The sequence below is a fragment of the Empidonax traillii genome, unplaced genomic scaffold (assembly GCF_003031625.1).
Source record: "Empidonax traillii isolate 1590-97213 ecotype Southwest subspecies unplaced genomic scaffold, ASM303162v1 scaffold1012:size296937, whole genome shotgun sequence".
Taxonomy (NCBI): domain Eukaryota; kingdom Metazoa; phylum Chordata; class Aves; order Passeriformes; family Tyrannidae; genus Empidonax; species Empidonax traillii.
The window spans coordinates 216,074-231,093 of NW_020956205.1; the positions used below are offsets into that span (position 1 = coordinate 216,074).

At 45.6% G+C, this 15,020-nt stretch overlaps 1 long non-coding RNA gene across 1 annotated transcript in view; it reads right to left on the reverse strand.

Moving 5' to 3' along the window:
- Window positions 1-10,238, reverse strand: part of LOC114068189 — a 23,830-nt gene extending 13,592 nt beyond the window's left edge. The window contains exon 1 of the long non-coding RNA XR_003573525.1: window positions 10,011-10,238. This is a non-coding gene — a long non-coding RNA (uncharacterized LOC114068189). The remainder of the gene's footprint in view (window positions 1-10,010) is intronic.
- Between the last annotated feature and the right edge of the window lie 4,782 nt (window positions 10,239-15,020).

The window sequence follows — 15,020 nt, forward strand, 5'->3', positions numbered from 1 at the left end:
GTCCCGGCCGCATGGTCCCTTGGCAATGAGCCCTGGCTGGTCTCATTGCCTTACAGGCTTCCCGGTTCGCCTTCACACAGCAATAGCAAACAACAGTAACATGATCACAACTATTAACAGGTCATGGCTGCAACAGAACTGCAGCCATAGGCAACTGTAGAACACCCCTGATCACAAACTCCTCATCATGAGGCAATCATGGAAACCCTGCTTGTAATAAAACCGTTTCATTTATTTCTCACAATCAGGACCAACAACAGCAAGTAACAACTAAACAGGTATAACAGCTATAAATTCAGCCTAGCATACTCCAATCAAACATGTCATCTCAGGCCCCATGACCCTCACATTGGCTGCCAAAAAGGACTGTGGTGGGTTGATCCTGGCCAGCAGCTAAGCACCCACACAGTCATTCACTCATCCCCATTCCAATATGATCAAGAGGGGAGAGAATAGGAAGAGCAAAAGCAAGAAAACTCTTGGTTTGAGATCAAGACAGTTTAATAAGTGATGGAAAGAGGGGAAAAAGACCCAAAAAATTATGCAAAACCCCTTCCCACAAACAGATCAATGCCTATCCGGTCTTTGAGCAATGGTTACTTTGGAAAGGCCAAACCCCCAGGTTTTATTGCTGAGCATGACATTATATGACATGGAATATGCCTTTGGTCAATCTGTCTCAGTTCTCCTGTGTCCCCTCCCAATCTTTTGCCTACCCCTAACCTACTAGGGGGGAAGAATGAGAAACAAAGAAGACCTGAATGCTGTGCAAGCACTGTTCAGTAATAGTCAAAACATCAGTGTGTTATCAACACTGTTTTAGCTACAAATGCAAACCAGAGCACCATACCAGCTGCTATGAAGGTTAGCTCTATCCCAGCTAGACCCAGTACAATATCATAACAGATATGATGGAACAGTCTTTGACAACTGTCCTTGTTACAGGGGCCAGGAACAGTTTATTACTGGGTGGGTATAATCAAAACTGTGTATTCTACACCCTCTATGTCATTTCTGATGGACTGTTAATAATGGATCATTTGCAGCAGCTGCCCAGGGCACACCTAATGATTCAGCTGTGATAACTCCCCTCAGGGGAGGAAATAGCCTCTTCACACTCATCCTGAGGAGTCATCTCTGCTAATGGGCCATACTGGTCTGGCATAATAGGCAGCTGCAACACCCAGACCATCAAAGACTCCAAAAATATCCCATGACTCACAGAGTAAAATCACCCATTGTGAAACTCCCTGCCCTGGGGGAGGTACTGGACATTCCCACCTGAACCTGAGCATATATAATCTGTGGGTTTTGAGACTTCTGGTACCACTCATCTGATTGAGAGGAGGACCAGAACTCCAACAGGACTGCCACTGCCCCTCTTGACAAGACTGTGATCATTACCTGAACAGAAATGCCACCATCATCTGGACCAACAGGGTTTCCTTTCCTTTTACTTTTCCCCCAGGGGAAAAGTAAGCACAGGGGCCAAAATACACTTCTGTTCTTGTCCCAGGGGGCTGGGTTATACATCTGGTTTTGTGGGTAAAAACCAGTTTTTCTCTGTATCGTTGCATCTATCGTAATTTATTTTTATTAAATTGTAACTCTGATTTATAATTTCTCTAGAGTTGAGTTCATTTCTCCCGCTGGTTTCCTTTTAAACCAGCACAACCACTTAGCAAAGAATCACTTTTTCAAAGGATACATTAAAAAAAAAAGAGTTTTCAAAATCAAGTTCTTGTAGTCCAGCTATGCCTGGCTAGTTGAATTCTCCTTTGTGTGATAGCTCCACAATATTTCTTCATACCATCCTTTATAAAAAGTAAACTGAACAGTGACACACCTGATTAATTTAGGATAGAATCATAGAATCAACCGGATTGGAAAAGACCTCTGAGATCAAGTCCAACCCTTGATCCAACACCACTGTGGTTACTAGACCATGGCACTACTTTCTATTTTGACAAATTTCTGCCACTAATAAAAATATTTAAAAATTATTTCTTATAGGTGGACAAATGCTCCAGATGTATTAAAAAAAAAGAACTCTACTTTGTTCATTAAACTTTCCCAAGATTAACTTCAGTCAGTGATTTACTTTTAACTTGACCCTTTAAGTAGGTGTCATAGATTTGACTCTTTAAGTAGGTGTCATAGATTTACTTGTTCTAAAAAAACCAAGGGGGAATTCGTTTTTTCTTTCCCCTGCATCACTGTAAAAGAAAGATGTTGAATGAGCGAGGGGGAGGGTGTTTGCCTAGGGTGATTGACACACTCAGAGGAACTAGCTAGCAGATCCACATTCCAGGATGATAGCCCTCAGAAGACTGGGGGAGGTGCAGGTGATGGGGGTTTTTTTCCTCTCCTTGGGAAACGGCAGGCACTTCACTTTTGCCCTGACTCAGGGAGGGTGTGTGTGGAAAGGCTCCGAGATCATTTTGTTTTTGGCTGGGTCATCTGGCTGCTTCTGGCCCTGGTTCACTTCTGTTCTTCTGAGCCCTGTTCTGCCCCCAGCCCAGACTTGCTCAGATTTCATTGACCCTTCTGCGAAGGAACCCTTGAGGGAGTCCGGGCCGGAGCCAGCCGCTAAAAACATGAGTTTGCAGAAAGAACCCCTTTTTCCCCTTCCACTTTTCGGTGGGAGGGAGATCTCCATTTTCGGCTTCTCCTGTGCACCAGGGGCCCAATGCAGCAACCGCCAGAGCCCAACAGCATCCCCTGCCGGCCACCACAGAGCAACTGCAGGCTCTGCTCCTCCAGAGATCCAACAGCACCCTCCTCATGATTGTGGTTAGAATTGCGCCAAAAGGCGGAAAGTACTGAACTGTTTCTTTTTTGAAGGGGACTTTTGGGTACAAGATTATTGTTTAGTTGTTTTTGTGTTCTTTTGTTGTTCTGCCAATACATATATATCCTTTAATAAAGGGCTATTCTTTTTTCCTTTCTCCATACTTCCTCAATTGGACCCTCTTCATTTCAGATTTACAATTGCTTTGAGGGGGGAGCTTGATCTTCCTCATAACTCATCCTCCTTAGCAAAACTCTTCAGTCTCATTAAACTGAGACAGTTGGCAAAACCAATCCAATAAAGAAGTACTATTGCAGTAGCATACTCTTAGCACTTCATTCCTAGCCCACAGACATCTGGGCAGACAGCAATGCTACATGGAATATTTTATTCTTTCCAAATATGGCACCTAGCAGATGAGCTATCAAATAAATTTCCCTTTATCTTGTGTTCAAAGCATAAAGGAAATTTGGAAGAATTCTGGTTTTAGTGCACATTGATTTGGGGAACAGAGCATAACTATAGCAAATCAAAAGCAAGCCCTATGCACATAGATGTGATCTGCCTTTCAAGGTGGAAAGTCTGTCCCTTCCCTTATTATTACTCTAGCCCAGGGTGGAATATTTTTGAAGCATGCAAGTAATGCAAAAGCACAAACTGCACCAAACGTCAACAGGACTTGTTATCCTGAAAGACATACCATTTTGGAAAAAGCTTCTTTTTCTTTGCTTTTGAGATATGACATACAACTTTTACTGAAATAAACAGGGTCTCCTGATTGGTGCATCTCAACCTTCTTTAACCTAAGAACCACTATTAAGATGTTTCTTTACCATTTTGTAGAGCATTTTATCAGTTGTCAATTTCAGTCAAATGACCACTGAAAGTTTAAATTACTTTGAGCACATTTCCCAGATTTGTTTGCTTGACTGTTGAAATGAGAGGGAGTCTCCTTTCTAAATGACTTGGGAAATGAGAAGTTTTAGCTTAGATAAAATTGTATCCTAATCAACTAAGAGGTTTGCTTTCTTGGCATGGTAGTTGTAGTTTCTTTTAGGACTACAATTAGTTTCAGGATGCAGAATGTAGATGAATCATGGGAACTAATAGAGAGTGTACTGTATGCCCACCTACAAATTAGCCTATACACTTCAAAAAACATGATCAATAAGAGATTGTTTTGAGAAGAAGTATATTCAATTAAAGATTGTTTGAATTAATGGGAAATTTCAGTTATCTTTTACCAATGATGAATATACGTGTCTTGGTAAGTACTAGAACAATTAGTTTAGGAGTTATAGGTCAGCTGGATCAATCATAGATATTAGGAAGACTACCAAGTGGAAAGAAGACTCTATGATGATGACTGCCCCCCCATCCCAGAAGAAACGGATGCTACGTGACAGTCTTGCTCCACGAATGAACTCCAGGATGATATTTGACCCCTGAATCATGACATAATCAGGGGTTGGGTGGGAGGGGGATCTTTCAGGTATCACTGTATTTATATCCCAAAATTTGTGCTGATTCTTTGATTCATGTATGGTGAAAAATTTCCCCATGAATCCCCAGCTGGCATAATAAAGAAATGTCCGATCCAATGATTTATGGTTGTTGGGTTTAATTCTTTTGTTTCAATGTGCAGGAATGGGCGTACATGTTTTTAACTTGATGTTTAATTTGTGGATGTCCCTCTAAGTAGGTCTTTAAGGAAAGAACTGGGTTTTTTGGAAAAAGCTAAGCTGCTGTGTTGATTTTTTTTTAAAGAAGAGTTAATCTTTTCACTTGCAATAATTTGTTATGAGCACTAGTGAACTTTACTGCCTTATATAGTATGTAATATGACACAGTCGTACTACAAAATGTAAGTTCACTGATGGTTAATAATAATTTCATTTCTATGTTGGTTCTCTTAAAAACCCATATTGGAACAATAATTTAATGACAGGTGACATCAGAGCAAATAATTCAACAACACTGCCCTGAGTGTTTAGTGCACCACTTGCAGGGAAACACATGCTGAGGTCTCCATTGTCAAAGGAATTGGACAGATGACTGATGTTATGAGAGTTGATTCCCACAGACTACTTAACTATTTTTTTGGCTTCATTAGGGTTTCATAGAAACATAGAATCATGAAATGGCTTGGGTTGGAAGGGACCTTAAAGATCACCTAGACCAGGTTGTTCAGAGCCCCATCCAACCTGACCTTGAACACTTCCAGGGAGGGAGTATCCACAACTTCTCTGGGCAACCTGTTTCAGTGCCTCACCACCCTCACAGAAAAAAATTTCTTCCCAATATCTTATCTAAACTTACCCTCTTTTAATTTGAAGTCATTCCTCCTTGTCCTGTCACTACATGCTCTTGTAAGAAGTCTCTCTCCAGCTTTCCTGTAGGCCCCCTTCAGTGTTGACAGAAGGGCTCAGGTACATATGCACTCGATCTATAAGATCTCCAATATGTCCGCTTTATTACAAGAGCTTTGACCTTTTATAGTTTCTCTATACAAGGTATCATGACCAGATGCATACAATTGGTTACAAGCTACTCTCCAGATGTAAACATACATTACAAATACATTTATAATTGGTTTATAACAGGTATCTATTCAGAATAAGATAATTATTTACTTTATCAAACCCCACCTTCTTCTTGGCACAGAGTTCCTTTTTTTCTAGCTAGGAGACTTGCAGCCATCTTGGCACTTACAACTTATAATATCTATAAAGCTATATTAAAGCAAAGCTTATAAAACTACAGAACACAATATAAATTGCTCATGTATCCATCATGTTCCTTCCACACTTCAGGTAGTAGAAGGCCGCAATTAGGTCCCCCGAAGCCTTCTCCAGGCTGAACAATCCCCAATCTCTCAGCCTTTCCTCATAGGAGACGTGTTCTATCCCTCTAATCATCTTCATGGTCTTCCTCTGGACTCGCTCCAACATGTCTCAGTGTCCTCCTGTGCTGAGGACCCAAGAGCTGAATGCAATACTCTAAGTGAGGTCTCACGAAGGCAGAGTAGAAAGGCAGATTCATCTCCCTCAACCTGCTGGTCATGCTTCTTTTGATGCAGCCCAGGATAGGATTCTGGGCGGCAAGCACACATTGCCAGCTCATGTCCTGCCTCTCATCCACCAGAACCCCCTATTCCATCTCGGCAGGGCTGCTCTTGATCTGTTCATCCCACAGCCTGTTCTGATTCCAGGAATTGCCCTAACCCAGGTGCAGCCCCTTGCACTTGGTCTTATTAAACCTCATGACATTCCCATAGGCCCACTTCTTGAGCTTGTCCAGGTCCCTCTGGATGGCATCCCATCCTTTAGGGGTGTCAACTGCACCACTCAGCTTGGTGTCATCTGCAAACTTGCTGAGGGTGCACGTGATCCCTTTGTCTGTTACTGATGAAGACAATGAATAACACTGGCCCAAATATGGACCCCTGAAGGTCACCACTCATCACTGATGATCATCAGACCTCTGAGCAGTTGACCACTACCCTCTGAATGTGACCATCCAACCAATTACTTATCCATCTGGGTGGAGGAAGGGGCTGAAAACAGAGGATTGGTGTGAAAAAAAGAGAATAAGATGTTTTTAGAATTCTTTTTGCTCAAGAGATTTTTGCAGCTGGGAAGGTTAGGCCAGAAAAAGATCAGTGTGGGAATCTGCACACCCTGTATTCCCTTTGGATTGCTTTCTGTTGAAAAAAAATTTAATTCTCTCAAGGAAGATAAGAGATTGTTGTTAAAAACTTAAAAGCATTCTTTCCCACAGGCTTGGGGGGAAGGAAGATAAGAGAGAAAGTTTAGAACTGTAAAAACATCCTCTTGAGCCACTTGTGCATGTGTCAGTCAGTTGATATGTAAGGCAGGGCACAGGCCCGCACTGCATTTTTTTCCCCTGATAAGTTTGCACTAACTTAGCAGTGTATGGATGTCTATGGACTATGGAATAAATCTATTCTTCACACTGCAGCTGTGGTTCATGACAGTCTTGGTGCTACCTGCGTATAATAAATTCTTACACTCACCCGGGGGATCCAAGATGGTGGGCGGGCGGGCGGGCGGGCGGGCGGATGGCCACCTACTAGGCGTGCTCCTGCAGCTGGGTGGTGGGTGGTGAGGGACACGTTCCTGCTCCCGCGGCCTGTTGCCTTGCTTGCACACCGATCTCTGCAGTCGACGTTGTGGAGGAGCTGTTGGGAGCTTTGTTTTGACGGTGGAGCGGCAGAGCTGTTGGCGGATGGCTGCTTGCCGTGTAGAGCAGTCACCAGACCGTGGGGCCGGGCCAGGCCAGGTCAAGCCGGGCAGGAGCCAGGAGGGGGCAGGACAGACCTGGGGGATCCCCAGACTGACAGGGTGGAGGGTGGGATGGTCCCGTTTAGAGGGGGGCGAACCCCGGGACAGGTCGGGTCAGGCTGGGAGGGAGCAGCAGGGGGGCCAGACGGACCTGGGGGATCCCAAGGTCGACGGGAGGGCGGGTGGGGTGGTCGCATTTACAGGGGGGGGAATCCCCAGGCCGGCAAGAGGGCAGGCGGGGTGGTCCCATTTGGGGGGCCAAGGGTGGGCAGTGCGAGGGGGGACTTGTGGTACCACCGTGGGGAGGAGGGGTGAGGTTGGGGTGGGTAGTGAGTTTCTCTGGGGGTTGAGGGGGTTTGGGCTGAGTAGGGGCTGTGGAGGGTGCCCAAGCCCTGGGTGGATGTGGGGACCCCTTACACGTGTGCCCACCCTGCCCAGGGGTATGCCGGGATTGCTCCTGTTCCAGCATTGTTGAAGTGAGGGTGGGATGTGATGGGCTTGGCTTGCCTGCCGCTTCTGCCCAGGAATGGTTTGTTTTGGAATTATAGTATCTTGGAGGGGTGTTGAGGGCAAGGAAACATCCCTGGGTTAGAGTGTAGGAAGCTGTGAGGGAAAAGTAGGGAATGAAGGGCTTGTCCAAACTATTTCAGAGGGGAGAGGTCTGTATGTCCTTATGAGGTTGTGAGCTGTGCTAGCGGTGGTATATGCCTCCGGTAGGGTCTCCCATGCCAGACAGGTCAAAACTGAAGGGTCAGATAAAATGCGTCCATGGGCAGGATGGGCTCACTAGCCTTACAGCAGTCATCCCAGGAGAAGGACAACTCTGATTTGAAACCCGGGTAGATGGAGCTCACTTAGCCCTGTAAGGTCATCCATCCAAGAGAAGGATATCTAATTAAACCTACATCCTGAGGACCTCATTGTCACCATCCAAGCTTGCTAGGCCCTGGCAGATGAACCTTGAGAGTAAAGGGTGGGACCAGTTCTGCACAAGCTGAGCCTCACCTAAAAAATCCACTGCGCAGGCTTGAAAGTTATACTCACACTTGTAAAGCCGTGCAGCAACAGGCGAGGGATGAAACGGCAGGTGATAAGGTGCACTGGAAGCCGCAGTCCTAACCCTGCATGCAGGCAGTTCAGGACTTTGGTTACCTGAGTCGGACCCCGGAGACGACAGCCTCATTCAACAGCATCCTGAATGATCAAGCAGCCTTTTTCAAGGAGAGCACTGCTTGCTCCACATGGAGAGGGGCCTAGAAAAGGTGACCTAACCAAAGCTCATCTCCACCCTTCACCTGGTTGTTTAACCGTGGCCAACGGGCATCTTCTGATGCGGTCAAATAAAGATTAAGAGTCAAAGGCATACACCTGCCTTCAAAGGTGTGTCCAAATTGACACTTGCATGCTGGAACATCAGAATCATGCTTGATACTGTGGATAGTGGACGTCCTAAGCGTTGCTCCGCTCTAATTGCCCATGAACTGTCACGACTCAGCATCGACATTGCTACTCTCAGTGAAGTTTGTCTCCATGAGGAAGGCAGCCTTAGAGAACATGGTGCCAGTTATACACTCTACTGGTCAGGTAAACCCAGAACTGAAAGTCATCTTTCTGGAGTTGGTTTCATGATCAAGACCTCTATTGTCTCTAAACTTGAAAATTTGACTACTGGTCATTCTGATCTCATTATCTCCCTGCGTCTCCCACTACACAACAAGCAACATGCTGTTCTCTTTAGTATATATGCCCCAACTCTCCAAGCTGACCCTGCTGAAAAAGATAAATTTTACACCGACCTACACCGCCTTATCCAAAAGGTTCCTGCAGATGATAAGATCATTATCCTTGGTGATTTTAACACCAGAGTAGGAAAGAACTCCGAGACCTGGAAAGGAGTACTAGGTGTTGGGAACTGCAATGATAATGGTCGCCTTCTGCTAGAGTTTTGTGCAGAGCAGCAGCTCACCATCACCAACACTATCTTTCAGGAGAAAGATAGTTTGAAGACAACCTGGATGCATCCTAGATTCAAGCACTGGCACCTCATTGATTATATCTTGGTCCGACAGAGAGATATTCGCGATGTTCGTCATACCCGAGTGATGTCTATTGCAGAATGCCAAACAGATCATCACCTTGTGTGCTGTGAACTTAACTTCCACCTAAGTTTAAACCTAAAAGGGGTGGCATTCCAAGAAGGAGATTTCAAGTTAATAATCTTCAAACAGCTACAGGAAGAGACAGTTTTCCAGGCAAATCTTCAATCCAGGCTCAAAGTTCATTCCACAGATCCCTCTCCAGAAGTGCTTTGGCAACTTATTAAAAATAGCATCCTGCAGTCCTCTGAAGAATCCTTAGGGTTCTTCTTCAAGGAAAACAAGGACTGGTTTGATGAAAACAATCAAGAGATCCAGGAATTGTTGATAAAGAAGAGAACTGCTCACCAAGCACACCTTGCTCAGCCATCTTGTCATGTAAGAAAGGCAGCTTTTCAACTTGCCTTTAGCAAGCTCCAACAGAAACTTCGTGACATCCAGAACAAGTGGTGGATCAATCTAGCAGAGAAAATTCAATTATGCGCAGATATGAGTGCCTAAAGGGGATTCTATGAGGCTCTGAAAACAGCTTACGGCCCTACACACCAGGTTCAAAGCCCTTTACTCAGTGCAGATGGTCAAATGCTTCTCACAGATAAAGTTTCCATTTTGAATCTATGGTCTGAACATTTTCAGTCTCTCTTCAGTACCAGCCATGTAGTTCAAGGCTCAGCAATGCAGTACATTTCACAACAACCAGTGAAAAATGAACTGGATATTGCCCCCACTATGGGAGAAACTCTTAAAGCCATACAGCAGGTGAAAATTGGCAAGGCAGTTGGGGTGGACGGAATCCCCCCTGAAGTCTGGAAGTTTCACGAATTTGTGGTGCGCTGTTGGGAACGAGGCGAACTACCCTCAGACCTTCGTGACGCAGTCATCGTCACCTTGTACAAGAAGAAAGGAGATAAATCAGATTGTTCAAATTACCGAGGTATTACTCTGCTCTCCATTGCTGGTAAAATCCTTGCAAGAATTCTTTTGAACAGATTAATGCCCACTATAGCAGAAGAACTTCTACCTGAAAGCCAGTGTAGTTTCAGAACCAATAGGGGTACCACAGACATGGTATTTGTTCTCAGACAATTGGAAGAAAAGTGTCGGGAACAGAACAAAGGACTCTATGTAACCTTTGTTGATCTCACCAAGGCTTTTCATACTGTGAGCAGGAAAGGTCTGTGGCAGATTTTGGAACATTTAGGATGTCCCCCCAAGTTCCTTAAAATGATCATCTCGCTTCATGAGGACCAGTGTGCCCAAGTCATATATGAAGATGCACTTTCTGAGCCCTTTCCAATAACCAATGGTGTCAAGCAAGGCTGTGTTCTTGCACCAACTTTATTCACAGTCTTTTTCAGCATGATGATCGAAAGGGCCACAGCAGACATCGATGAAGAAAATGGTATCTACATCCAATATCATAGCCATGGAAGCCTTTTCAACCTAAGGCGACTGAAGGTCCACACTAAGACCTTAAATCATCTTGTCCGTGAGCTGCTTTACGCTGATGATGCCGCCCTCATCGCCCACACAGAAGTAGTTCTGCAGTGTTTAACATCCTGCTTTGCAGAGGCTGCTGAGCTTTTTGGGTTGGAAGTCAGCATGAAGAAGACAAAAGTTTTCTATCAGCCTGCACCTCAGGAAGTCTCCCATCATCCCCATATCACCATTGGTGAAACAGAGCTCAAATCAGTCCAGCAGTTTAATTACCTGGGAAGCATCATCTCCTTGGACAGTAAGATTGACAAAGATGTAGACAACAGGTTAGCAAAGGCATACAGAGCTTTCGGTAAACTCCATAAAAGAGTTTGGCAAAACAAACACCTGAAGAAAAGTACAAAGATCAGTGTTTACAGAGCAATAGTACTGTCTACTCTTTTATATGGGTATGAATCATGGGTCATTTACCGCCACTCCTTGCATCTCTTAGAACGTTTCCATCAGCGCTGCCTCCATACAATCCTAAACATCCACTGGACGAATTATGTGACCAACATGTCTGTCCTTGAACAGGCAGCAGTCACAAGCATTGAGGCCATGCTGCTGAGAACACAGTTGCGTTGGGCAGGGCACGTCTCCAGGACGCAGGACTACTGCCTCCCTAAGATTGTGCTCTATGGGGAACTTGTCACTGGCTGCCACAAGAGAGGAGGTCCGGAGAGGGGATACAAGGTCTGCCTGAAACAATCTCTTAGCCTTGGCCATATTGATCATCACCCTTGGTCTACCCTGGCCTCCAGTCGTGAGACCTGGAGACACACTATCTGTAACACTGCTGCTTCTTTTTTGAGAACACATGCAGGATCACTCTTGGGGAGATAAGGCAACGCAGAAAAAATTGTGTCTTGTCGATACAACCAAAGGAGTCTTTCTGCTGTGCCTTTTGCAACTGAACTTGTCTATCTAGCATTGGCCTTTTTAGCCATCAATGCACTTGTAGTAAGCGTGAGTAGAGCCCTTCTCAAATCTTCATTTGCGTAGCCTAGCCACGATGATGATGACACTCACCCACCACATGATGTGTTTATCCAGCTGTATGCTGGACATTTTGTCCAGAAGGAGACTGTGTGACGCAGTATCAAAAGCTTTACTGAAATCCAAAAAGATTACATCAACTGGCTTTCCTTGATCAACTAGGTAGGTTACCTTGTCATAAAAGGAAATGAGGTTTGACAAGCAGGACTTTCCTCTCATGAAGCCGTGCTGGCTGTGACCAATGACTGTGTTGTCTTTCAGATGTTTTTCAATAACTCCCAGAATAATCTTCTACATAACTTTACCAGGCACTAAAGCGAGACTGACAGTTTCCGGCATCCTCCTTCTTGCCCTTCTTGAAAACTGGAACAACGTTTGCCAGCTTCCATTCATCTGGGACCTTTACAAATTCCCAAGACCACTAAAAATCATCAAGAGAGGTTTTCTGATTACATCAGCTAGTTCTTTGAGGATTCTGGGATGAATCCCATCAGGTCCCATAGATTTCACAGAATCACCTAGGTTGGAAAATACCTCTGAGATCATCGAGTCCAACCTATGATTTACCACTACCTTGTCAACTAGACCATGGCACTAAGTGCCATTCCAGTCTTTTCTTAAACACCTCCAAGGATGGTGACTCCACCACCTCCCTGGGCAGCCCATTCCAATGCCAAATCACTCTTTCTGTAAAGAACTTCTTCCAAATGTCTAAGCTAAGCCTCTCCTGGCGCAGCTTAAGACTGTGCCCTCTTGTACTACTGGTTACCTGGGAGAAGAGACTGATGCCCACCTGGCTAAAACCTCCTTTCAGGTAGTTGTAGAGAGTGATGAGGTCTCCACTGAGCCTCCCTTTCTCCAGGTTAAACAACCCCAGCTCCCTTAGCCAATCCTCATAGGACTTGTGCTCCAGACCCTTGACCAGCCTTGTTGCCCTTTTCAAACATGCTCTAGCACCTCAACATCCTTTCTTAATTGAGACCCCCAGAACTGGACACAGTACTTGAGATGCCGCCTCAACAGTGCTGAGTAAAGGGGGAAGAATCACTTCCCTGATCCTGTTGGCCACACTATTCCTGATACAGACCAGGATGCCATTGGCCTTCTTGGTCACCTGGGCTCATTGCTGCCTCATGTTCAGCCTCCTGTCAATCAGCATCCCCATGTCCCTTTCTGCCTGGCTACTCTCCAGTCACTCTGTCCCCAACCTGTAGTGCTCCATGGGGTTGTTGTGGCCAAAGTGCAGGACCCAGAACTTGGTATTCTTGAACCTCATGCTGTTGGATTCAGCCTATCTATCCAGCCTGTCCAGGTCCCTCTGCAGAGCCTTCCTACCCTCCAGTAGATTGACACTCCCCCCCCAACGTAGTGTCATCTGAAAATTTGCTAATGGTAGACTTCTCATCCAGATCATCAATAAAGATATTAAACAGGACCTAGCCCAACACTGATTCCTGGGGAACACTACTAGTGACTGGACAACAACTGGATGCAACACCATTCCCCACCACTTTCTGGGCCAGGCCAGTCAGTCAACTCTCAACCCAGTGAAGAGTGCCTCTGTCTAAGCCATGGGCTGCCAGTTTTTCCAGAAGTATGATATGGGAGACAGTGTCAAAGGCCTTGCTGAAGTCCAGGTAGACAACATCCACAGCCTTTCCTTCATCCACCAGGAGGGGCACCTGGTCATAAAAGATTAAGTTGGTCAGGCAGGACCTGCCCCTCCAAAGTCCATGCTGGCTGGGTCTGATCCTCTGGCAATCCTGTAGATGCCACCTGATTGCACTCAAGATGATCCATTCCATAACCTGTCCGGGCACCGAGGTCAGGCCTTCAAGGCCTGTAGTTCCCTGGATCCTCCTTCTAACCATTCTTGTAGATGGGCATCACATTTGCCAACTGCCAGTCCTCTGGGACCTCCTCAGTTAACCAAGATTGATGGCAAATGATGGAGGGCAGCTTGGTAAGCTCTTCTGTCAACTCCTTCAGTACCCTTGGGTGAATTCTATCTGGACCCATAGACTTGTGAGTGTCTAAATGGCTTGGCAGGTCACTAACTACCTTCTCCTTGATTATAGGGGGCTTATTCAGCTCCCTGCCCCTGTATACCAGCTCAGGGATCCAGTTGCCCTGAAGATAACTGAGGCAAAGAAGGCATTAAGTCCCTCAGCCTTTTCCTCTTCCTTGGTGACAGTGTTCCCCCCGCATTCAATAAAGTATGAAGATTTTCCTTGGCCCTCCTGTTGTTGTTGATGTATTTATAAAAACACTTTTTATTATCTCTCACAGCAGTGTCCAGATTAAGTTCTAGCTGAAGTTTAGCCTTTCTCATTTTGTCTCTACATGACCTAAGGACATCCTTGTACTCTTCCTGAGTTGCCTGCCCCTTCTTGCAAAAGTCATAAACCCTCATTTTCCCCTGAGTTCCAGTAAAAGCTTCCTAGTCAGCCAGGCCATTCTTCTTCCCCACTGGTTCATCTTTTGGCACATAGGGTTGGTCTGCTTCTGTGCCTTTAGGATTTCCTTCCTAAAGTATGTCCAGCCTTCTTGGACACCTTTGTTATTAAGGACTGTTTCCCAAGGGACTCTCTGAAACAGTGTCTTGAAAAGGCCAAACTCCACCTTCCGGAAGTCTAGGCAGAGAGGCCCTGTAGAGAGACCCCAACAAACTAGAGGACTGGGCAATCACCAACTATATGAAGTTAAACAAGATAAAGTGCCAGATTCTGCACCTGGGATGGTGCCCCAGATGTACATACAGAATGCAGAATGAGATGCTGGAAAGCAGTGCCATGGAAAGGGACCTGGGAGTCCTGGTCGATGGCAAGTTGAATATGAGTCATCAGTGTGCCCTGACAGTCAGGAGGGACAACTGTGTCCTGGGGTGCATCAGGAAAAACATCACCAGTCGGTTGAGGGAGGTGATTGTCCTGCTCTACTCTGCACTGGTGTGGCCTCACCTTGAATATTGTGTGCAGTTTTGGTCACCACAATATAAGAAAGATATTAAGCTATTAGAGAGTGTCCAAAGGAGGGCAACAAAGATGTTGAAGGGCCTTGAGGGGAAGCTGTATGTGGAGCAGCTGAGATCACTTGGTCTTTTCAGCCTAGAGGAGACTGAGGAGAGACGTCATCACAGTCTACAACTTCCTCATGAGGGGGAGAGGAGGGGCAGACACTGATCTCTTCTCTGTGGTGAAGAGTGATAGGACCCAAGGGAATGTCCTGAAGTTGTGTCAGGGGAGGTTTAGGTTAGATATTAGGAAAAGGTTCTTCACCTAGAGGGTGATTGGGCACTGGAACAGGCTCCCCAGGGCAGTGATTACAGTGCCAAGCCTGACAGAGTTCAAGAAG